Raw genomic sequence first — 26,122 nt, 5'->3', positions numbered from 1 at the left:
AGTATATGTTGTTGCTTGTTTATTTACTTACAATCTATCCTTTTCAGGGGTATGTAAGTACAATGAGTGCAGGAATTATCCATCACTGGGTCCCAGTTGTCTAGCATAGCATTTAGTATTTATTGAATAAATAACTTACAGAATGAATGAACAGCTAATTAGCATTAACCGATGGAGACAGTCTTGGTCTGAATAAAGCACTAAAACATGTTTTAAAACACACCCTGCCAAAATATGGCTGGGTGTGGTGAGGCATGCTTGTAGTCTCAGCCACTTGGGAGGGGAGGGCAAGAGGACTGAAAACTCCAAAGCTACAGAACAAAACTTTGTCTTAAAATAGGAGAAAAAAAATAGAAATCAGGCAAGGCACTCAGAGAGAAAGAAAGAGAGATAAATAGTCAATCGAAAATTGTTCACACGATCATCCCAGTGTTACTGTAAATGATCAAATAATCCAGATGTTGCATTTTCTGGCAATTTCACCCCTTCTAAGTCAGTTTTATACATGGTGAATATGACCTACAAAATCTGTGATTCTCCTCAAATTAAATGAAAGAATTCACAAATTAGTTTCTTTCAAAATCCTATTTAGTAATTCATTAAAACATCTTTAAAGTCCACATGTCACTAGTGAAATGATAATTTGAGAAGATTAATGCTCAGTTTTGATCTTTATTTCTCTTTGAAATGATGGTTACCCTGACTGTTAGGAATTTCCTGTTCATTGTTCAGTGTTCATCTGGGACTTCACTTCCTATTTGTATTAAGGCTCAATCCAAGAACACTTATGTGTACACTTGTGTTTCCCGATAATCACTCATTAAAAATTTGATTATGCACTTGATTCTGACTCTACATATCAATGGGAAACCAGGAATGACCACGATGTTATGGTAAAGTTGTATGTGTTATTTCTCTTAAGATTTTTTGATTAATAAATTTTATTGTATAATAGCATTTAGACATTTGAAAGAGATAAATGGAAACAAGTTACTTTGCAATGTTTACTATTTGAATATTTTCATGTAGATATGATTTGTATCTGGCAATGCCTAAAATAGCCCAAATAGGTTCAGTGAATTTACAGAGTAAATGGTGTAACATATTCCATAATTTTCAGGTAAGTCAACTAAACTAAAGAGTATTTAATGCAAGGAGGCATTGTGATATGGCACAAATGAATAATGAATTCTTCTCTATATAAAACTTTATTTCTAACTCCACTCAGTTTCTCCTTTCTGAACAGTGATTTCCCTGTTAAAAAATTAGCTAGACTAAGTCTTAGATTTGGTTCAGTCTTGTCCATTTAAGATTTTATTTTATGAATGGCTCCTTCTTGATTTTTGAGTCTAAGTGGGTCAGATATCACATTATGCCATTTTAATTACTAGTTTGTTATCTCATAATTTTTTAATCTAGTTAATAAACATTTAGGATTTAATCTTATAGTGAAGATATGCTTTCTTTTTTTGCTGTTTTTGATGTACAGAACAGACCCAGGACTCTATTGAGCTCTATATGTCCTAAGACCTGTGCAATGTCATTTTTGAAATTTACATTTTTATTTGTTTGGATATTATTGTAACAAGAAATTTACAAATAAAACCAATAAATTGCTTTACAGATAATTTGCTAGATTGTAACTGATCTCAGGAAACCTATTTCAAGGTTATAATTTTTTTTGTTGTGCTGTGAAATATTTATAATCCTTAGCAGCTTTGCCTGTTCATCCCAGGGCACTTTTCAGCAAGCTGTGTCAACCATGGACCAGATTTAAAAATGTCCCTGTGCTAATATTTTAAAAGTTAAAGTGTTCACTGATCAAACAAACAGCCTAAAGTATGGGGTTGTAGTGTGTTGCCTAGCATGCACAAAGTCCTGGGTTCAACTCCCAGAACTGCATAAACAGTTTGGTGGTGCATGCCTATACTTCTAGCTGTTAAAACGTGGAGACAGGAGGATAAGAATTTTAAGGTCATCATCAGCAACACACTGAGTTCAAGTTATCTTATGCTACAGAAGAAGCCCCACAAAAAAGCAGGAAAAGTATTTGTAAAGAAGATATACATTGTGTTTACTTTGCAAGTCTGAGCATACAAATAGGTTGGCTTGATTATTTGTATCTAATTAATTTGTTTTAAAGACACAGATTTTATTGTTTTTCATTGCCACCCAGCTTTCTGACAGGCTTTCTGGAACATAGTGTGGCTGACTTTGTTGGAACAAGGAAAGTACCTTTTGATGATAAACAATTTTGAGTTCCTTTTGCTAAATGTTGAACTTTTGCTGGCCTAAATTTCTCTTCTGTACAATAGGAATGTCAAGATAGTACTCTTTCTCTTATCAGAGATATGACTTCCCATAAATTCTCTAAACTACTATTAGCTACTGATAAGAAAGTCATTAAACTTAATACAACGTTTTTAACAGGTAAATTTGATATATATATATATATATATAAAATTTGTTATATATATTATTAAATAATTCTATTTAAAATTAGTGCTATTGTTCTCTCACTGTACCTTATTTATAAATTAAATTTATTGTGGATCTGTATGTATAGAGAAAAAAAACCCTAGTTTCCATAGAGTGCTGATACTATCCATGGATTCAGTTATCCACTATAACTCACATTATGTACCCCTCTAGTGATAAATACTGTTAAATACTGATAAATACTGTAGTAGTATTTGTACCAAGAGTTGGTTTGTGGAGCAAAGATCATTTCTTATCATTAAATTTGAATTTCACTTCCTATGCGAGAATTTTTATTATTGGCACCATCAGAATAAATGTTATGTGTCCAAGAATTTAAAAAAAATGAAGTTGGGAACATAGGTGAATTCATTAAACACGTACTGAATATCTGTTCTAGTGTAGGAATTTGATTTATAGAAGCAAGAGACACACTATTTTTTCCCATAAGGAAATTACATACTAAGGTAAGGGGCATGTGGAAGTTCTGTCAGGGTCTATTCTAACATGGCGGACAATGAGGGCACTGGCTTTTGATCCTAAGGCATGAACTGGCTTTGTGGGAGCCAAGCCTGTTAGGATGCTCACCTTCCTAGACCTGAATGGAGAGGGGAGGACCTTGGACTTCCCACAGGGCAGAGAACCCTGACTGCTCTTCAGAATGGGAGGCCTTGGGAAAGGAGTGGGGGGAAGGGGAGAGAAATAAGGGAGGAGAAGAGGAGTGGGGGGAGGGAAATGGGAGGCGGGTAGGAGGCAGAAATTTTTTCAATAAAAAAGAAAGAAATAACACAGTGGGCAAACACTGCTCTGGTAGGATTTATGGGAGGTCAAGACAAGAAGCAAAACCAAAAATGATTTTAAACTCAGTAAATTTAAAACATCATTCCCATATTCTTCTTTTACATTTTGTGCAGTCTTTCATTTCTGGATTTCAGGTTCAGATATTTTTGTTATAGAGCAATGCTTTAATGGTAATATCTGTTTTTAACACGGACTTATTGCAATATTAGTTAAGGGATAGTAAACACCTATAACCCAGAGAAATCAAAATAAAACTAAAATATGGATAGATAGTGACTTCAAATACCAAGGATAATTTTATATTGTCACTTTGCAATATTTTTTTAATTTTTTTATTGAAAATTTCCACCTCTTCCCCTCCTCCTACTTCCCTCCCCTCCCACCACTCCCATTCTCCCTCCCTCTCCAGTACAAGGAGCAGTCAGGGTTCCCTACTCTGTGTCATTTTGCAATCTTGTTCTATATTGACATTGTTTATATGGTCAAGTATGGCTTCCACCATTACATCCAGGCCAAAGATTGTTGATTAGGTTAAAAAAGTGACGAGAACATGTGATTTTCTTGTTAATGCCTGGTCCAAAAATTACACGCTTCTTTTTTTGTATATTACTGTCTAATTTATCACCATATATTCATTCCAAGATATGAAGGAGTTAGAAAATGCAGGCTTCAGTTGTGAAGCTGTGTATGTAATTCTAACACAGTATATATGGCTGAAAGGAGATATGGAACCTGGGAAAAAATTAGTCTCTGCCATAGATGTTTAGTTTTGCTTCATATTTTTCAGGTAAACAAGGCATGTCTTGAACTCACAGTGATTCACCATCCTTCCAAGTGCTGGGATTAAAGGCATGTACCACCCACACTTGGGTTTTGCCACAGTATTAAAGATAGCTTTAGATACAGTTGCTTCCTAAAAGACTCAGAACATTGACAAAGGGTAACAAAACTCATTTCTATCTCTCATGAAATTCCAAGGGATTTTGGAAGAGAACAATGCTAAAAATTCCAATGCATTTTGTAACGGCGTAAGCGAATGCAGACAGATTGTCAAAATATAGACAGCTTTAATGGAGGAATAGACTTACAGAACCATCGTGACCCGCAGAGACCAGGAAAGCAGAAGTGAGCGCTGGGAGCACACTCGCCAAATTTATAGGCAAACTTTAGCCTGAGGCGAACATGCCCCCTAAGGGGTGGGACTTATCCCTACATCTCCCCCTTTTGTCTAAATAAGACAGAACTAAACCAAATACAACTATATACAATAATAACAAATAATAAATATAACAAACAATATTGAGAATCAAAAGTTTTGCTAAACATTCTATCTCAAGGAGTCTAAATAATGTAGAGAGTAACTACAATTATATAATCTTCAACTCCATCAAAGATCCGAGAAGGCAATAAATATTACTTAACAAACGATCCAAATGTGTAACAATTGACAAAGACAACTGACTACCTGAGCAATCACCCAAAGTCTCGTTTGCAATGTTGAGTCAACCAACTTTGGCTAAGGCCTAACATAACTGACATACCATTATTAAAGGCAAGGAACTTTTCAAAACTATCTTACCCTGTCTTGGCAGGATATGACAGTCCTGTTGTATCCATTGATGCACGCTCTGTATCTTTGTCAGTGGTTGAGGTATGGGCTTTTCTTAACCCAAAGGCCAGTTCTGCCAAGAAGACAAGCTCCCAGTGGAGTGTCTTTGGTGCTCAACGTTCTCTCGGGAATAGAGCGGTGTTGCCAGGAGCAATTGTGTCTCACTATCACGAAACTCTGAGTTATATTAAAGGCCATATTCTACAGCTCTCCAAAGAGGTTGAAGATTATCTATCTATACTGAGTATAATCTCTATATATCTAAAGAACCTGATTAGTCTAATTACAAATGACAAACTTAGATGACTATTAATCTATATAATTCTCAATATCTATCTAACTTAAAGACTAAAACAATAAACAACTGTGCAATATATGAAGACAATGATCTTCATCTGTAAACAATGTCATTACATATCAAATGTAAACAATGTTATTACATAAATAGTATCAGAGGTAGAAATGTACATTGTGATATGGTAGATGTATCAATACAATATAAGCATATTCTTATACAAAAATAGAGGTAGGAACACTCACATTCAATATTCAATATGTCAATATACAGAAAACAGTACCAATACAATTTTCTAAAAACAGTAACTCACAAATACCAATCATCCCATCAAACCAGTTAATCCCCCCCCCTTTTTTTTTTTTCGAACATACCCCTAATTCCATAAAACATCTCCCCATCCCCTCAACCCCAAACCAACCACTAAAAGATGTCCCTAACCCTGAGGGCAAACTCTGTTGGGAGAGGGGACGTCGTCCTCTAAGATTGCTTCAAGCTGACATGGGGGCGATGTTCTCCTTAGGGGCTCCTGTGAAAGCAAATGATGGTAAAATTCCCAAATTAACCTTTGACCTAAGAAAATTATAACTAGTCCCTGAGCACTTTGAGAAGGTCCGGCCAGAGTGTTGTCAAAAATGTGCACCATTCGAAATTGTCTTGTGCAGTTGGTACCAAAAAACAGGTCTCATATTAGCGCGTAAAAAAGAGAAAAAGAAAAAAAATATTCATGACGTCATAAAAACCAGGTTGAGTTGATGTTGTGGGGCCCCATCTTCATCCTGGAAACTTCAAAAATTACTGTAGGGAAATTTGTTGCTTGTTATGGGAAATTTAAACATTAACAACAAGGACATATTCTGACATATAAAGAAAGACACAGATATGAGGAAAAGCAAAGAAAGTTTATCAAGTATATAATTATCCTCATTCTGTCCCATTTCATGGCTCCTGATCTGAGACAGAAACTCTGAGATATCTCTTATCAACAGGCTTGGAATTGAAGAGGGACTGAGCCATAGTCCAACTCCAAAACCAGCTCTACATATTTATAAAGAAGCGTTCAAAGAGAAAAAAGAAAATATATATATAATCAATACTTACTCATGTTACTGTTGAGTCTTAGTGGGTCGTAACTATTTTCCATCCATCAGTTATTAAATATTCAGGGTCCCTTAAATTCTTTGAAGATCAGTATTTTCCTGTGGAGATAAAAAAAAAAAAAAACCCTGCCCCCAACCTACCTGAATTCCTTACCATCAGTATGCTCGCCATCCTTGTGAATGAATTGTTATTTATCTTTTCCAAATGGCTTTTCTTCTTCATACCGAACCTTTATTAATTTTGACGGTATCCACAATTGTTCCTCACCTGTGGAGATAAGAGCAAAACCCCTTCCCCAACGCAGCACATCTCCTGGCTTCCATTGTGAGGTCAGCACATCCTTGAAATAAACTGGTTGATTTAGTTCAATAGACTTTTCCATTATCCAATGTCTTTCTGCAGCCGTTGTCCCCTTCTCATTAGCATTAAGAAAATTCAAGGTTAACAAAGCATTATGTAACCTATTTCTGGGGGTGTTTTCCACCCCTTTCTGTTTATTCAACATATCCTTTGTAGTTCAATTTTATCTTTCTATGACTGCTTGACCTATAGGATTGTATGGTATACCTATAACATGCTTGATATTGTAATAATCAAAAAACCGTTTTATTTTCCTAGAGGCATAAGCAGGACCATTATCTGTCTTTATTTGTGTAGGTATACCCATGATAGCCATGACTTCTAATAAATTAGTGATTACTGAATGAGCTTTTTCTGAACTTAAAGCAGTTGCCCACTGAAAGCCTGAATAAGTGTAAATGGTGTGATGAACATATTTTAATTTGCCAAATTCTGCAAAGTGTAACACATCCATCTGCCAGATTTCATTCCTTTGGGTGCCCTTTGGATTAGCCCCTGCAGGCAGTGGCATTTGGTTATAGAAAGAGCAAGTAGGGAATTTCTTTACAATCTCCTTAGCTTGTTGCCATGTGATAGAAAACTCTTTCTTCAAACCTTTGCTATTAACATGGTGTTTTTTATGAAATTCAGAGGCTTGGTAGCACACTACCAATCAACAATTGATCAATGTCTGCATTACCTTGTGGTAGAGGACCTGGCAGACCCGTATGGGATCAGATGTGTGTTATGCACATAGGGAAAAGCCTGTTCTTGATCAAATCTTGAACCTGGATAAACAATGAGGTTAGTTCTCTATCATCAGGTATAAATTCAGCAGTTTCAATATGTAAAATGACTCTTTCTGCATATTGTGAATCAGTAATTATATTAAGAGGTTCTTTAAAATCCCTTAGCACCATAAGAATGACATATAATTCCACCTTCTGGACAGAATCATAAGGACTTTGTTCCACCTTACCCAAGTCTTCTGATTTGTAACCTGCCTTCCCTGTTTTATTGGCATCAGTATAGAATGTACGGGCTCCAGTTATTGGAGCATCATGGACGATTCGAGGAAGAATCCAAGTAGTTCTATTTATGAAGTTAAGCCTCCTGCTTTTTGGATAGTTATTATTAATGTCTCCCAAAAATTAGCACAAGCTCTTTGCCATGGTTCATTATCTTCCCATAATTTCTTTAGTTCATCAGCAGTGAAAGGCACTATAATTTCTGCTGGGTCTATGCCTGCTAATTGACGAAGTCTCAGCTTTCCTTTTATAATTAACTCGGCGACTTTTTCCACATAAGTTTTCAGTTTTTTACTTGGTTTATGTGGTAAAAAGATCCATTCCAAGATAATATCATCTCTCTGCATTAAAATTCCTGTAGGAGAAATTTTGGATGGTAATATGACGAGAATACAATCGAGCTCTGGATTCACCCTGTCCACATGTGCCTGTTGTAATTTTTCCTCAATTATTGTCAGTTCCTTTTCTGCTTCAGCTGTTAATTCTCTGGGACTGTTTAAGTCTTTATCACCTTCCAAGGTTTTGTTCAAATGAATTATTAGATCAGGTGTTATCCCAACAGCTGGTCGTAGACTGGAAATGTCTCCTAACAGTCTTTGAAAGTCATTAAGAGTCCGTAGGCGATCTCTCCTAATTTGTGCCTTTTGTGTCTTAATTTTTTGCAAACCTATTTTATAACCTAAATAATTAACAGAATCTCCCTTCTGTATCTTCTCAGGAGCAATTTGCAATCCCCATTTAGGTAAAAGTATCTTTATTTCTTCAAACAGTCTGTTCAAGGTATCCATGTTTGAATCGGATAACAAGATGTCGTCCATGTAGTGGTATATTATAGATTTGGGAAATTTCTTGCGTATTATTTGCAATGGTTGGTTCACAAAATATTGGCACAAGGAGGGGCTATTTAACATACCCTGGGGGAGGACGGCCCAGTGGTACCTCTTGGAAGGTTGAGAATTGTTGTAAGTAGGCACCGTGAAGGCAAATTTTTCTCTATCTTCTTTTTGTAAAGGTATGGTGAAAAAACAATCCTTTAAATCAATAACTATAAGAGGCCATCCTTTTGGTAATAAAGAGGGCAAAGGGATTCCAGATTGCAGAGGACCCATAGGTTGAATAACCTTGTTGATAGCTCTGAGATCTGTCACCATTCTCCATTTACCTGATTTTTTCTTAACCACAAATACAGGAGAATTCCAAGGGCTGGTAGATTCTTCTATATGTCCAGCATCTAATTGCTCTTGTACCAGCTGTTCTAAAGCCTGTAACTTTTCCTCAGCTAGAGGCCATTGCTTTGTCCATATTGGTTTCTCAGTCAACCATTTTAGAGGCAAGGCTGTTGGTATCTCTGAAGGGGCTTCAATTACTTGTTCTTGTATGGCCCGAATGGCCGGTTTTCTCCGTTTGTAATATCTTTTAATATTATTCTCAGAAATATAGGCTCTAGAAGTAGCAGGAATGTTAATTTGGGTATTCCATTGTTGTAATAGGTCACGACCCCATAAATTCATTGCAATATTGGCTACATATGGCCTTAATTTTCCTATTTGTCCCTCAGGCCCTATACATTCAACCCATCTTGTGCTCTGTCTTACTCGAGATAGGGTTCCAATTCCCAGGAGCTGAACATTTACATTCTGAAGAGGCCAATACGGATGCCAAGATTCTGGGGTAATGATACTTACATCAGCACCTGTGTCCAGCAGGCCAGTAATAAAAATGCCATTTACACACACTCTCAGCTTAGGTCTTTGATCATTTATAGAAGTTTGCCAAAACACACGTAACTCATCTTTCTGCTCATTATCGTTTGTAACAGTAGGCATGAGGTTTCCTAATTGTCCTGACGAGGCACGTTCTCTGCAGAAACTGGAAATGACTGAACCATGTTTGCCATGGGGGCCTGTGAGGCCCCCCCTCTCACGTTTCCCGTCTGTATCAGGTTGCCTTGTCTATCTCTTGTAGACCTGCATTCATTCGTCCAATGTCTACCTTTTCCACATCTTCTACATAAACCTGAAGGCTGAGTCCTCCTATTTCTGTTATTTCTAGAAGATGCATTATTATTATTTCTGAAGATCCGTTGTTTACAATTCCTTTTCATATGACCCATTTTGCCACAATTAAAACATTTGGTATTCTGGTGTCTCCTTTTACCATTGGAAATTGCTTCTTCTACCCATGCTTCAGTGCCATAATCAAATGTATCAACATCCAGTGTATGCAAGACCCATTCTTCCAAGGGTGCTGATCTGAACCTTAAAGGCCCCAAAATCTTTTTGCATTCCACATTTGCATTTTCATAAGCCAAAGACTCAATCATTATACGTCTTGCGTCAGGGTCAGGTATCCCTATTTGCACAGCCTTAGTAAGTCTTTGTAAAAAATCACTAAAAGGTTCTCTCAGACCTTGTTTAATTGTGACAAATGATTCCATTCTCTGTCCTGGGTCTTGTACCCTGTCCCAAGCCCTTAAGGCTGCTGTAGTGCATATGGAGAGTGTGTTTTCGTCCAAATTAGCTTGTTCCTGAGGGTCAGAAAAGCGTCCTTCACCTAGAATTTTATCTAGGGAGATGTCACTTCCCTTCGCCTTTTCTTGCTGTTCTAAAAGTCTAGCCTCTTGCCTGAACAAGCATTTCCATTTTAAGTGCGGCCCACTCTCAAGGACTGCAGAGCTCAGCTGGAGCCAGTCCAATGGCGTAGCTCTGCTTGTGGATGCCCAAGACTTTAGCATCTCTTTAACAAAAGAGGAATGCATCCCGAAAGTCATGACAGCCTGTTTAATTTCTTTGAGATCATTCATACGGACATGCTCCCATGTATCTTCCTTAATGACCCTAGGGTTTCTGGAACCAATCACCTTCTCTGTTGTTATTACTGGAAAGGCAGGTAGAGCTGTAGGTAGAGATTTGTGGAAATTGTCCCGGAGGGATTTACCCACAGATGTAGTTAAAATTTGCCTTTCTACCGTTTGTTCTTCTTCATCAGAATTTAGAAATTCCTCAATCTTTTCAATTCTATTCACCATTGCCTTCTGCAATGTCTGTATCTCCTGTCCAGAATTATGTTCCAAAGCCTTCATTGAGGATTCTAAAGTATGAAGTTTGTCCATTAGAGATAAGTTCTCATCTTTGGACATAATTTTTATGGCATAAACCGTGCCTTCTTGTATTGACAATCTTTCTGCCAATCTGTCATAAGCTTTAGACAAAATCCGATAGTCACATTCAGCAGTTTTGATTCTCTCAGTTACTATTTCAGTTCCTACAGAAAGGGACTGAAGCTTACAACCCAAATCAGCTGTTCCCTCTTCCATAGTAATGAGTTTCTCCTTAATATCAGCCACTAATGTTTCAGTTCCTACAGAAAGGGACTGGAGCTTACGATCCAAATCAGCTGTTCCCTCTTCCATAGTAATGAATTTCTCCTTAATATCAGCCTGTAATGTTTCAGTTCCTACAGAAAGGGACTGGAGCTTACGATCCAAATCAGCTGTTCCCTCTTCCATAGTAATGAATTTCTCCTTAATATCAGTCTGTACCTTTTTTAAATTTTCCTCAGTTGATCGAGTCATGTTAAACAAAGATCTGTTCTCCTCCTGGAGAACTTCAAACTGATTCTTGAGAAGATTGTTGTCATTCTCAATTGTTTTTAAGCGTGCAACCTCTGCTCGTAAAGACTTTATCATATTTCTATTATCAAACCATATAGTGCCAAGGAAAACTACGAATCCCAGAAAGATCCATAGAGGTGGGGTGATAGACACCTCTTGTAAAATCTCCCACATGGTACAATTAAAAAAACTGTTAAATTCTTGAATGGTAACGTGTTCAGACATTTTAATTATAAAAGAAAATTTTTTCTCTTACCTGCAACGACTGGTTCCTGCCGGTGGTGGTCTCTGTGGTTTTGGAGCCTGTCTTGGAACTAGCTCTTGTAGACCAGGTTGGCCTCGAACTCACAGAGATCCGCTTGTCTCTGCCTCCCGAGTGCTGGGATTAAAGGCGTGTGCCACCACAGCCTGGCCGGCCTTGAACTCACAGAGATCCGCTTGCCTCTGCCTCCGGAGTGCTGGGATTAAAGGCGTCTGCCACCACCGCCTGGCCGGCCTTGAACTCACAGAGATCTGCCTGCCTCTCTGGATATTATGGGCCTGAAGGCAGAGTGTATCTCGGACTCAGCCCTGGGGCCCGAGTCATAAACTAAGAAAATGACACCCGGGAGCGTGCTGTGTTAGCTAGCAGGCTACGCGCTTGAGTCGGGGGCAAAATAGCCCGACGTTGGACGCCACAATGTAACGGCGTAAGCGAATGCAGACAGATTGTCAAAATATAGACAGCTTTAATGGAGGAATAGACTTACAGAACCACTGTTCCCGCGGAGACCAGGAAAGCAGAAGAGAGCGCTGGGAGCACGCTCACCAATTTTATAGGAGAACTTTAGCCTGAGGCGAACACGCCCCCTAAGGGGTGGGACTTATCCCTACATCTCCCCCTTTTGTCTAAATAAGACAGAACTAAACCAAATACAACTATATACAATAATAACAAATAAATATAACAAACAATATTGAGAATCAAAAGTTTTGCTAAACATTCTATCTCAAGGAGTCTAAATAATGTAGAGAGTAACTACAATTATATAATCTTCAACTCCATCAAAGATCCGAGAAGGCAATAAATATTACTTAACAAACGATCCAAATGTGTAACAATTGACAAAGACAACTGACTACCTGAGCAATCACCCAAAGTCTCGTTTGCAATGTTGAGTCAACCAACTTTGGCTAAGGCCTAACATAACTGACATACCATTATTAAAGGCAAGGAACTTTTCAAAACTATCTTACCCTGTCTTGGCAGGATATGACAGTCCTGTTGTATCCATTGATGCACGCTCTGTATCTTTGTCAGTGGTTGAGGTATGGGCTTTTCTTAACCCAAAGGCCAGTTCTGCCAAGAAGACAAGCTCCCAGTGGAGTGTCTTTGGTGCTCAACGTTCTCTCGGGAATAGAGCGGTGTTGCCAGGAGCAATTGTGTCTCACTATCACGAAACTCTGAGTTATATTAAAGGCCATATTCTACAGCTCTCCAAAGAGGTTGAAGATTATCTATCTATACTGAGTATAATCTCTATATATCTAAAGAACCTGATTAGTCTAATTACAAATGACAAACTTAGATGACTATTAATCTATATAATTCTCAATATCTATCTAACTTAAAGACTAAAACAATAAACAACTGTGCAATATATGAAGACAATGATCTTCATCTGTAAACAATGTCATTACATATCAAATGTAAACAATGTTATTACATAAATAGTATCAGAGGTAGAAATGTACATTGTGATATGGTAGATGTATCAATACAATATAAGCATATTCTTATACAAAAATAGAGGTAGGAACACTCACATTCAATATTCAATATGTCAATATACAGAAAACAGTACCAATACAATTTTCTAAAAACAGTAACTCACAAATACCAATCATCCCATCAAACCAGTTAATCCCCCCCCTTTTTTTTTTCGAACATACCCCTAATTCCATAAAACATCTCCCCATCCCCTCAACCCCAAACCAACCACTAAAAGATGTCCCTAACCCTGAGGGCAAACTCTGTTGGGAGAGGGGACGTCGTCCTCTAAGATTGCTTCAAGCTGACATGGGGGCGATGTTCTCCTTAGGGGCTCCTGTGAAAGCAAATGATGGTAAAATTCCCAAATTAACCTTTGACCTAAGAAAATTATAACTAGTCCCTGAGCACTTTGAGAAGGTCCGGCCAGAGTGTTGTCAAAAATGTGCACCATTCGAAATTGTCTTGTGCAGTTGGTACCAAAAAACAGGTCTCATATTAGCGCGTAAAAAAGAGAAAAAGAAAAAAAATATTCATGACGTCATAAAAACCAGGTTGAGTTGATGTTGTGGGGCCCCATCTTCATCCTGGAAACTTCAAAAATTACTGTAGGGAAATTTGTTGCTTGTTATGGGAAATTTAAACATTAACAACAAGGACATATTCTGACATATAAAGAAAGACACAGATATGAGGAAAAGCAAAGAAAGTTTATCAAGTATATAATTATCCTCATTCTGTCCCATTTCATGGCTCCTGATCTGAGACAGAAACTCTGAGATATCTCTTATCAACAGGCTTGGAATTGAAGAGGGACTGAGCCATAGTCCAACTCCAAAACCAGCTCTACATATTTATAAAGAAGCGTTCAAAGAGAAAAAAGAAAATATATATATAATCAATACTTACTCATGTTACTGTTGAGTCTTAGTGGGTCGTAACTATTTTCCATCCATCAGTTATTAAATATTCAGGGTCCCTTAAATTCTTTGAAGATCAGTATTTTCCTGTAGAGAAAAAAAAAAAAGAACCCTGCCCCCAACCTACCTGAATTCCTTACCATCAGTATGCTCGCCATCCTTGTGAATGAATTGTTATTTATCTTTTCCAAATGGCTTTTCTTCTTCATACCGAACCTTTATTAATTTTGACGGTATCCACAATTGTTCCTCACCTGTGGAGATAAGAGCAAAACCCCTTCCCCAACGCAGCACATCTCCTGGCTTCCATTGTGAGGTCAGCACATCCTTGAAATAAACTGGTTGATTTAGTTCAGTAGACTTTTCCATTATCCAATGTCTTTCTGCAGCCGTTGTCCCCTTCTCATTAGCGTTAAGAAAATTCAAGGTTAACAAAGCATTATGTAACCTATTTCTGGGGGTGTTTTCCACCCCTTTCTGTTTATTCAACATATCCTTTATAGTTCGATTTGATCTTTCTATGACTGCTTGACCTGTAGGATTGTATGGTATACCTGTAACATGCTTGATATTGTAATAGTCAAAAAACCGTTTCATTTTCCTAGAGGCATAAGCAGGACCATTATCTGTCTTTATTTGTGTAGGTATACCCATGATAGCCATGACTTCTAATAAATGAGTGATTACTGAATCAGCTTTTTCTGAACTTAAAGCAGTTGCCCACTGAAAGCCTGAATAAGTGTCAATGGTGTGGTGAACATACTTCAATTTGCCAAATTCTGCAAAGTGAAACACATCCATCTGCCAGATTTCATTCCTTTGGGTGCCCTTTGGATTAGCCCCTGCAGGCAGTGGCGTTTGGTTATAGAAAGAGCAAGTAGGGCATTTCTTTACAATCTCCTTAGCTTGTTGCCATGTGATAGAAAACTCTTTCTTCAAACCTTTGCTATTAACATGATGTTTTTTATGAAATTCAGAGGCTTGTAGCACACTACCAATCAATAATTGATCAATTTCTGCATTACCTTGTGCTAGAGGACCTGGCAGACCCGTATGGGATCGGATGTGTGTTATGTACATAGGGCAAAGCCTGTTCCTGATCAAATCTTGAACCTGGATAAACAATGAGGTTAGTTCTGTATCATCAGGTATAAATTCAGCAGTTTCAATATGTAAAATAACTCTTTCTGCGTATTGTGAATCAGTAACTATATTAATAGGTTCTCTAAAATCCCTTAGCACCATAAGAATGGCATATAATTCTGCCTTCTGGACAGAATCATAAGGACTTTGTTCCACCTTACCCAAGTCTTCCGATTTGTAACCTGCCTTCCCTGTTTTATTGGCATCAGTATAGAATGTACGGGCTCCAGTTATTGGAGCATCACGGACGATTCGAGGAAGGATCCAAGAAGTTCTCTTTATGAAGTTAAGCCTCTTGCTTTTTGGATAGTTGTTATTAATGTCTCCCAAAAAATTAGCACAAGCTCTTTGCCATGGTTCATTATCTTCCCATAATTTCTTTAGTTCATCAGCAGTGAAAGGCACTATAATTTCTGCTGGGTCTATGCCTGCTAGTTGACGAAGTCTCAGCTTGCCTTTTATAATTAACTCAGAGACTTTTTCCACATAAGTTTTCAGTTTTTTACTTGGTTTATGTGGTAAAAAGATCCATTCCAAGATAATATCATCTCTCTGCATTAAAATTCCTGTAGGAGAAATTTTGGATGGTAATATGACGAGAATACAATCGAGCTCTGGATTCACCCTGTCCACATGTGCCTGTTGTAATTTTTCCTCAATTATTGTCAGTTCCTTTTCTGCTTCAGCTGTTAATTCTCTGGGACTGTTTAAATCTTTATCACCTTCCAAGGTTTTGTTCAAATGAATTATTAGATCAGGTGTTATCCCAATAGCTGGTCGTAGACTGGAAATGTCTCCTAACAGTCTTTGAAAGTCATTAAGAGTCCGTAGGCGATCTCTCCTAATTTGTGCCTTTTGTGTCTTAATTTTTTGCAAACCTATTTTATAACCTAAATAATTAACAGAATCTCCCTTCTGAATCTTTTCAGGAGCAATTTGCAATCCCCATTTAGGTAAAAGTATCTTTATTTCTTCAAACAGTCTGTTCAAGGTATCCATGTTTGAATCGGATAACAAAATGTCGTCCATGTAGTGATATATTATCGATTTGGGAAATTTCTTGCGGATAATTTGCAATGGTTGATTCACAAAATATTGGCACAAGGAGGGACTATTTAACATACCCTGGGGGAGGACGGCCCAGTGGTACCTCCTCGAAGGTTGAGAATTGTTATAAGTAGGCACTGTGAAGGCAAATTTTTCTCTATCTTCTTTTTGCAAAGGTATAGTGAAAAAACAATCCTTTAAATCAATAACTATGAGAGGCCATCCTTTTGGTAATAAAGAGGGCAAAGGAATTCCAGATTGCAGAGGGCCCATAGGTTGAATAACCTTGTTGATGGCCCTGAGATCTGTCACCATTCTCCATTTACCTGATTTTTTCTTAACCACAAATACAGGAGAATTCCAAGGGCTGGTAGATTCTTCTATATGTCCAGCATCCAATTGTTCTTGTACCAGTTGTTCTAAAGCCTGTAACTTTTCCTCAGCTAAAGGCCACTGCTTTATCCATATTGATTTCTCAGTCAACCATTTTAGAGGCAAGGCTGTTGGTGTCTCTGAAGGGACATCGATTGCTTGTTCTTGCACAGCCTGAATGGCCGGTTTTCTCAGTTTGTAATATCTTTTAATATTATTCTCAGAAATATAGGCTCTAGAAGTAGCAGGAATGTTAATTTCGGTATTCCATAGTTGTAATAAGTCACGACCCCATAAATTCATTGCAATATTGGCTACATGTGGCCTTAATTTTCCTATTTGCCCCTCTGGCCCTATACATTCAACCCATCACGTGCTCTGCCTTACTCGAGGTAGGGTTCCAATTCCCAGGAGCTGAACATTTACATTCTGAAGAGGCCAATATGGATGCCAAGATTCTGGGGTAATGATACTTACATCAGCAGCTGTGTCCAGCAGGCCAGTAGTAAAAATGTCATTTACACACACTCTCAGCTTAGGTCTTTGTTCATTTATAGAAGTTTGCCAAAACACACATAACTCATCTTTCTGCTCATTATCGTTTGTAACAGTAGGCATGAGGTTTCCTAATTGTCCTGACGAGGCACGCTCTCTGCAGAAACTGGAAATGACTGAACCATGTTTGCCATGGTGGCCTGTGAGGCCCCTCCTCTCACGTTTCCCATCTGTATCAGGTTGCCTTGTCTATCACTTGTAGATCTGCATTCATTCGTCCAGTGTCTACCTTTTCCACATCTTCTACATAAACCTGAAGGCTGAGTCCTCCTATTTCTTGTATTTCTAGAAGATGCATTATTATTATTTCTGAAGATCCGTTGTTTACAATTCCTTTTCATATGACCCATTTTGCCACAATTAAAACATTTGGTACTCTGGTGTCTCCTTTTACCATTGGAAATTGCTTCTTCTACCCATGCTTCAGTGCCACAATCAAATGTATCAACATCCAGTGTATGCAAGACCCATTCTTCCAAGGGTGCTGATCTGAACCTTAAAGGCCCCAAAATCTTTTTGCATTCCACATTTGCATTTTCATAAGCCAAAGACTCAATCATTATACGTCTTGCGTCAGGGTCAGGTATCCCTATTTGCACAGCCTTAGTAAGTCTTTGTAAAAAATCACTAAAAGGTTCTCTCAGACCTTGTTTAATTGTGACAAATGATTCCATTCTCTGTCCTGGGTCTTGTACCCTGTCCCAAGCCCTTAAGGCTGCTGTAGTGCATATGGAGAGTGTGTTTTCGTCCAAATTAGCTTGTTCCTGAGGGTCAGAAAAGCGTCCTTCACCTAGAATTTTATCTAGGGAGATGTCACTTCCCTTCGCCTTTTCTTGCTGTTCTAAAAGTCTAGCCTCTTGCCTGAACAAGCATTTCCATTTTAAGTGCGGCCCACTCTCAAGGACTGCAGAGCTCAGCTGGAGCCAGTCCAATGGCGTAGCTCTGCTTGTGGATGCCCAAGACTTTAGCATCTCTTTAACAAAAGAGGAATGCATCCCGAAAGTCATGACAGCCTGTTTAATTTCTTTGAGATCATTCATACGGACATGCTCCCATGTATCTTCCTTAATGACCCTAGGGTTTCTGGAACCAATCACCTTCTCTGTTGTTATTACTGGAAAGGCAGGTAGAGCTGTAGGTAGAGATTTGTGGAAATTGTCCCGGAGGGATTTACCCACAGATGTAGTTAAAATTTGCCTTTCTACCGTTTGTTCTTCTTCATCAGAATTTAGAAATTCCTCAATCTTTTCAATTCTATTCACCATTGCCTTCTGCAATGTCTGTATCTCCTGTCCAGAATTATGTTCCAAAGCCTTCATTGAGGATTCTAAAGTATGAAGTTTGTCCATTAGAGATAAGTTCTCATCTTTGGACATAATTTTTATGGCATAAACCGTGCCTTCTTGTATTGACAATCTTTCTGCCAATCTGTCATAAGCTTTAGACAAAATCCGATAGTCACATTCAGCAGTTTTGATTCTCTCAGTTACTATTTCAGTTCCTACAGAAAGGGACTGAAGCTTACAACCCAAATCAGCTGTTCCCTCTTCCATAGTAATGAGTTTCTCCTTAATATCAGCCACTAATGTTTCAGTTCCTACAGAAAGGGACTGGAGCTTACGATCCAAATCAGCTGTTCCCTCTTCCATAGTAATGAATTTCTCCTTAATATCAGCCTGTAATGTTTCAGTTCCTACAGAAAGGGACTGGAGCTTACGATCCAAATCAGCTGTTCCCTCTTCCATAGTAATGAATTTCTCCTTAATATCAGCCTGTAATGTTTCAGTTCCTACAGAAAGGGACTGGAGCTTACGATCCAAATCAGCTGTTCCCTCTTCCATAGTAATGAATTTCTCCTTAATATCAGTCTGTACCTTTTTTAAATTTTCCTCAGTTGATCGAGTCATGTTAAACAAAGATCTGTTCTCCTCCTGGAGAACTTCAAACTGATTCTTGAGAAGATTGTTGTCATTCTCAATTGTTTTTAAGCGTGCAACCTCTGCTCGTAAAGACTTTATCATATTTCTATTATCAAACCATATAGTGCCAAGGAAAACTACAAATCCCAGAAAGATCCATAGAGGTGGGGTGATAGACACCTCTTATAAAATCTCCCACATGGTACAATTAAAAAAACTGTTAAATTCTTGAATGGTAACATGTTCAGACATTTTAATTATAGAAGAAATTTTTTTCTTTTACCTGCAACGACTGGTTCCTGCCGGTGGTGGTCTCTGTGGTTTTGGAGCCTGTCTTGGAACTAGCTCTTATAGACCAGGTTGGCCTTGAACTCACAGAGATCCGCCTGCCTCTCTGGATATTATGGGCCTGAAGGCCGAGTGTATCTCGGACTCAGCCCTGGGGCCCGAGTCACAAACTAAGAAAATGACACCCGGGAGCATGCTGTGTTAGCTAGCAGGCTACGTGCTTGAGTCAGGGGCAAAATAGCCCAACGTTGGATGCCAAAATGTAACGGCGTAAGCGAATGCAGACAGATTGTCAAAATATAGACAGCTTTAATGGAGGAATAGACTTACAGAACCACCATTCCTGTGGAGACCAGGAAAGCAGAAGTAAGCGCTGGGAGCACGCTCGCCAAATTTATAGGCAAACTTTAGCCTGAGGCGAACACACCTCCTAAGTGGTGGGACTTATCCCTACAGCATTTTGCAACTTGATATTAACAAAATCAGGATCATTCTCCAAACCATCTTTGCCTGAAGATGGTCATCTTCTTCATGACACAAGTAAAAAATTCTTTTAGATGCCAATGGTCTTCTCTGTTAGAGGACTTTGGTCTTGTCAGCAGGATCTTGCATAGGTTTCTTTATCCTTATGGTCTCCAATAAATAAATAAATAAATAAATAACACCCATAGCATAGTGTCACAGACAGGTAGAGTCAAGGAAAGCACATTCTTAAGGGGAGGGAGTGGACAATGATCAATGAGACTATTCTCTGGCTCCACACTTTAGGAAGACTTTAGAAAACCTATTATTTTATTTTTATGTGCATAGACATTATGTGTGCATGTACATTTTTATGTCTACATACTACGTGCATGCCTAATGCTTGAGGTGACCAGGAGTGGGCATCAGATACCCTGGGACTAGAGTTGCAGAGAGTTCATTGATGCCATGTGGTTGTTGGCAATCAAACCTCGGTCCTACCTAAGCTTTCTCTCTAAGCCCATTTAGGAAGATTTTTTTAAATAGTTCTAAAGTCTCTAGAACAAGAATCCTCTTCTGAGGGACATTTTCTCCTCTGGCTGACTGACAGTTACATTTGCATCAACTGTTACAGGAGGAGGGGCTGATGGTGTGTCTTTGTTCTTTGTCAGAAAACCTCCTGCTAGAAAGTAATCTTGTAAGATTTTGGGTTCCTGGAATCAGGTTTGAATAGCAATCTATTAAGGACCTTTAGATCAGTTAAGGATGTCACATCTTCACTCAGGGTCAGCCTGTGATGGGAGTCCTGCACTGCCAGTTCTTGGTTTTACAGGCTGTTGGTTCTAACAGGAGTCCAGCCCCAGTTTCTTCCAGGTCTGGTAACATTCTCACGCCGTGGAGTAAACATTCAATAGTTTCTAGTTTCCATCCCTCCAGCTAGACTTCCATCATCATGCTGTAGCATTGAACACATCCCTGTATGGTGCTGAGGCCTCGGATGCCTGGTAGTTGTGATATGAGTGGGAGAGAAGAGAAGCATGCTGGCATTGCTGACCTTTGTTGCCTGCATTCATACCTGGTTGGTGCTAATTCCTGTTTCTGAAAACCACTTGGGGAGAGGCTCCTCTTCTTGCCAACTGTATTTTCTGGTTCAAGTGAGTTTCCTGGTAATCTCAGCTCTGGATTCCTGCTATTGAGTCTTGGTAGCATAAGTCACAGATTTATTACAGCAAAATAAAACTAGATGTGTGGGAAAGGTAAGCAGCCTTGGCACTCTCTGTCTCACAGAGTATGCTTATATGAATGTTTAGACATTGTTATTAAATTTAGAATTATGCTATAAACCTTGTGTGTTTATGTAATCATATTTCCTTCTTTCTTCTCTCTCTCTCCTTTTCTAGTTAATACCTCTTAACCTTTAAATCAAAATAACATTTGGAAGCGCTAGATGCAGTGAAGCCTTGTTTTCTGGAGGCTTCACATCTTTGGGTTTAAGCAAACACAGAAATTGAATCTGTACTAAACATATAGAGAAGCATTTTTCTTGTAATTAACCATTAAAAGGTACAATATACCAGCCATGTACATAACATTTATTTTATATGAGATAATAAAGCTAGTCTAAAAATGCCTAGAAGAATTTTTGGATAATGTAGAGTCTAGGCAGACATTACATGTTATGTAAGGGTGCGAACATCTGTGGACTTTGATATCCTCAAAGAGCCTAGAACTAACTGCCAATGGAAAGAACATAACAACTGTGCACCCTTTCCTCCCAGTCTAATTTGAAGGGCAGTTAAAACTACCCATTTCCTGTTTTGGTGGTCAACACAGTAGTTGGACAAATGGAACATCATACCTAGAAAGTGATATTTTAATTCCTGTCAGGCAAACATTTCATATAAAATCTGCAGCACTTCAGTAAGTATAGAAAAAGCATAAACATAGGTGCAAATTATAAGAAACTTGGATTTTACTTAGCCTGATATTTTAAAGTTTGTCTCTGTGTGTGCATGCACATGTATAATGCATAGGTTTAGGCAGCAGCATGTGCTATGCATGCATGTGTGGAGGCCAGAGATTGATGTTGAGTATCTTTCCGGCTTAAAAAAACAAAAAAAAACAAAACAGGATCTCTCACTCATTACTCCTCAGTCTTCTATTTCTCAGAAGTTGCAATGTATTTTTTTTTATCTGAATCAGAGTCATGAGCTATGATTGATTTATATATGCATCTCTGTCACTGGAAAAGGTTGAAATAGAACATTTAGGAAAAGTAAATGAATGGTTTTTTGGGTGAAGTTCCCTTCCCTTGAAGCAGCAAAGCTTAGCCTATGCTATTGCGAATTGAGTTGTCTAATTAGGATAGAAGGAACAATCTAGTAAGAGTTCAACAACAAACACATAAGTACCATTATTTAAAACAGCAGCTCCATTAACCAAATCTAACTTATCCTTTACATAACTGTCATTACAGGTACCATATTATTTATATTATTTATTGCAAGATATTGAACACCACAAAGCTGTGTCTATTGTATTGAACATGAGTTATAGTGCTTTGGTGTGTCTGCAGCTGCCAAAATATTTACAGGAAGCAGGAAACTTGAGAAAAACTTCCTGGAGATAATTGAAATTGCAATCTCAGGGAAAAGAAAGGAAAGTTTGAATCTAGGTTTCCTTTAATTTTTTTCATGTCAGCAAATTCGGACACTAAATTCTCACACAGAGGTCTGATAAGAAATTTCACACCAAAATGACTGCAAAACAGTCAAATCAGTCAATGTCTGGCAAGTAAATGTTGTGCTCTCTACCTAAATTGGAGTTTCTTTCTGCCTTCCAACCACCCAAGTTGGAGAAACATTAGACTAGATGTGGTGGCACATGCTTCTAATCTCAGCACTCTGGAGTGTAAGACATGACTGGGGGTTGCGTGTTTGGGGGTCACTTGGGCCTACGGGCTGAGACCCTGTCTCATAAAAAATATTACAGAGAAACATCAACTATGAAAATGAATACAAATTCATTACAAAAAGACATTTGGGGGAGGGAGAAAGCCATCTTTGGATAAAACGAGAACTTTGTAATAGAGAGAAGAGTATACTTAGCCCTCTGGGTAGGTGCCTTACCTTTGTTTAATTACCTCTTTAATAGAAAGTGTAGCTTATCTTTAAATACATTCCTCTCATTCCAACGTAAAGAGTGTGATTTTCATCTATTGAAGTGTTAGTGGTTTGGAGACACAGCTCACATTCAGTTAGTTCTTATTGAGAATTTACCAATTGAGGTCACATCTTCTACTTAGGAAAATAGCAAAAGGATTCTGGCTTCTTAGCTTTTGTATGATTCAAGTGTTTCTTTGTATGAACATGGAGATCAAATCAGGGCCAGAGAAAGTCTCCATCAAGACTCATAAGGTGAAGAAGAGTTGATTGTTAGCCCAGATCTCTTAATCTTATCTAGAATGAAATAAAATCTCATTTCATTGTGTGAAGAAAGATTTGATATTTTCAGTGAAAAAAAAATTCATGACACTGAATGGATTTTAACTATAGTACCAAGGATTATATCAGTGTTTTTAAGAACCAGAAAAATTTTGGATATCTTCTATTTTTTGTCCGCCATTTTAAAGTATATAAAATACAGAATCTTCTTTCTTTGTTTGTTCTGTGATGTTGGATTTCAAATCCATGTTCTTGCATACACATGTATGAGAGCTCCACCATCAGCTCATAAAGGCCCACTTCGTAGGCAAAGTGAAGAGGCAATTTTGTGTAAATCGAAGGTTAAAATGACTCAACACTAAAGTCTATGTGCTGTCGTCTACTAATTATACACAATAATGTATTTCATTAGGACACTTTCATACATGTATGCATTTTGAGCATTACATACCCCCATGGCCCTTTCTTGTCTTTTCACTTCACATCCCCCATCTGCTTCTTCTTCCTATGCATTCCCCATTCTCTTATCATATCTTGTCTTTTTCTTCCTTCCTTTTTCTTTCGAATCCCTCCCTTCCTCCATCCCTATCCCCCTCATTCTTTTTTCCTTAACTTTCTTCCTCCCTTCCTCCCTCCCTTTTTCCTTCCCTCCCTCCCTCTTTTCCTTTCTCCTTCCTTCCCTCCTCTTCCTTCTTTCTTTCTTCCCTCCATCCCTTTATTCTTCCCCCTCTCCTTTCCTCCTTCTCCTTCCTTTCTCTTCCTTCATCTGTTCATTCTTTCTTCCCTCCCTCCTTTTATCTTTCCCTCCTTCTCCTTCCTTCCCTCCCTTCTTTCTCCCTTCCATTCCTCTCTCCATCCTTCTTCTTTCCCTTTCTTCCTTCCATGCTCTCTTCTTCCCTTCCTCTCTTCCTTACTGTTTCCACATTTTTCCTTTCCTCTTTTTCCTTCCTTCACTTCCTTCCTTCTGTCTCTACCCCCTTTTATTCTTCCTCCCTGACTCTCTATACCCCTTTTTCTCTAACCCTACTGAATTTACTTTTGGTTTTTACAGGACTCCCGTATGATTATTTACTGGAGTATTGTATTGCCTCCTTAGGAGTGAAAGAAAATGTCTCTATCTGTCCCTGGCAACCATAAAATGAATGACACCTGTGGTCTCATTCAGTAATATTTTTCATTCTTTTTCATAGTGTTTGGAAATGAACCCATTACCTAGCACATGGTGAGCATACATTCAACCACTGAGCTAACCACTGAGCTACATCATCATCTCCTGAAATAATTTTCTTTCCAAATAGTGCTAAGAGAACTAAGGAAATCACACAGGATTCCAGAGCTGACTATAAAACCTATTCCTAGAATAGAATCTAGATTTAGGGTTTCCTCTTTTACTACTTAAAGATATTTAACACTCAAAGCCATGATGCCTTTGCATAGCATATGCTGATAAAACAGAAACCTATTAATCATATACTTGCGTTTAGATTATCATTTTGTTTATAACATGATGAGTCACGTAGCAGATTAACACTGGCAATACTAAGAGGCTATATCAGGAAATAATTAAAAGGGAAAGTCACTCAGGATATAATTTCCTCTGAAAATTTTAAGCAAATATAACTTTGAGTGCTGATTTGCTTTCAATGCAAATTTTTTCATGATAGTTGGTACTTTTTGCTGCTAGAGCTGGAGCTCCTCCTACTTAAATAGAAGCTTTAGTTCTAAGGTCATTTAAAACCCTTTAAGCTTCGAAGCTGTTCCTTGAGGCAGATTTCAGTGGTATTTCAGAAGAATTTGATTACAACTGGGCACATTATTCACATAGAGTAAGTCTTGAAGTTTCATTTGGGTATGAAATTTGGTAATGAGAAATAACTTGTTTTGAATAATTGCTTATTTTGCTTTTATCATCTTTGCTTAAAGAGCACATGAATCATTTGTGTGTGTGGCTAAAGTCTGATTAAGTGGAAATGGGGGAAATACTACATGATTTCAATGAAGGTAATTAGTATAAGCTGTATGATGACATGAATAATACTATTGCTTAATTTTTATCAACCTGTAATGCTATAAAAACCTTATCTCTTTCAAGCAACAGTGATCTTTTTAGGGTTCTCTGAGACAATTTTCTATGTGATTATTATTATAAAGGAGAAGTTTCCACAGAGTAGAAGTCTCTTAAGCCTGGAGACAACTATAGGGACTCTAAGAAAGATGATTTCATTTACTTTTGATGCTTTGATTTATTTTGGAGAACATGCATATTCTCTCTGTGTGTGGCTTCATTTACTCATGTATTCTGATTATGTGTGTGAATTGTTATGGAAAAAAAGTTCCAGTTTCACTGCCTTGGCTCTAAAAATATACTAGCAATTATTATTTTCCCCTGCAAGAAAAAATATCAGTAGTCAACACTGAAATATGCCAGTCACTGGATACACTGCAAGTGCTTTCAATTATGTTTCTTTTCTAGTTTAATGTTTTTTTTAATAAAAGAGAGCACATAAACCAGTCCATCAACACCAAAAGCTTAACTGCTATTTTCTCCCTATTTTATTAGCATCTTTTAATTGTACAGAACAGTGGACTTTGTTATGCTACTTTATACATGTATATAATATACTGTGATCATAGAATACTGCAGTGTATTTCAGCTCAAGAATCGTATTAATGTATTAGCACTGGTATTGCTGATTTTTTTTTATTGTGGATAGCACTAAACTAATAGCCAACAATGCAGGGCTTTGTTTAAATTTTTCCTGTGTATGCCTGTTACCTAGCTTTCTTTATCTTAATTTCTTTATCTGTAAGGTAACCCAGCTATCCAACCCAACTCTGCCTGTTGATGTAATGGTTACATTTGATTGCTTAATCACTTAGAGAAATCAAAGAAGAGACAGAAATTCTTTTTTTTAAATTTATTTATTTATTTATTAAAGATTTCTGTCTCTTCCCCACC

General features: G+C 37.9%; 1 protein-coding gene across 9 annotated transcripts in view; it reads left to right on the top strand.

Moving 5' to 3' along the window:
* Il13ra2 (interleukin 13 receptor subunit alpha 2) overlaps positions 1–26,122 on the top strand; it is a 68,908-nt gene that overhangs the window by 5,855 nt on the left and 36,931 nt on the right. For 3 of the 9 annotated variants that reach the window (XM_050129093.1, XM_050129086.1, XM_050129088.1), the window contains exon 1: positions 24,896–24,989. The exons of 2 other annotated variants lie outside the window; for them this stretch is intronic. The gene's annotated coding sequence lies outside the window, so the exon portion shown is untranslated. Of the gene's footprint in view, positions 1–24,875; positions 24,990–26,122 lie in introns of those variants that run through there. 4 more of the 9 variants (XM_050129087.1, XM_050129090.1, XM_050129095.1 and 1 more) reach the window with 3 other exon arrangements.

Source organism: Alexandromys fortis, unplaced genomic scaffold (genome assembly GCF_014885135.2).
Source record: "Alexandromys fortis isolate MF-2015 unplaced genomic scaffold, M_Fortis_MF-2015_v1.1 scaffold_247, whole genome shotgun sequence".
In the NCBI taxonomy this organism is placed as follows: Eukaryota; Metazoa; Chordata; class Mammalia; order Rodentia; family Cricetidae; genus Alexandromys; species Alexandromys fortis.
The sequence above is the reverse complement of the archived record's forward strand: the minus strand, read 5'-3'. Positions and strand labels throughout refer to the sequence as shown.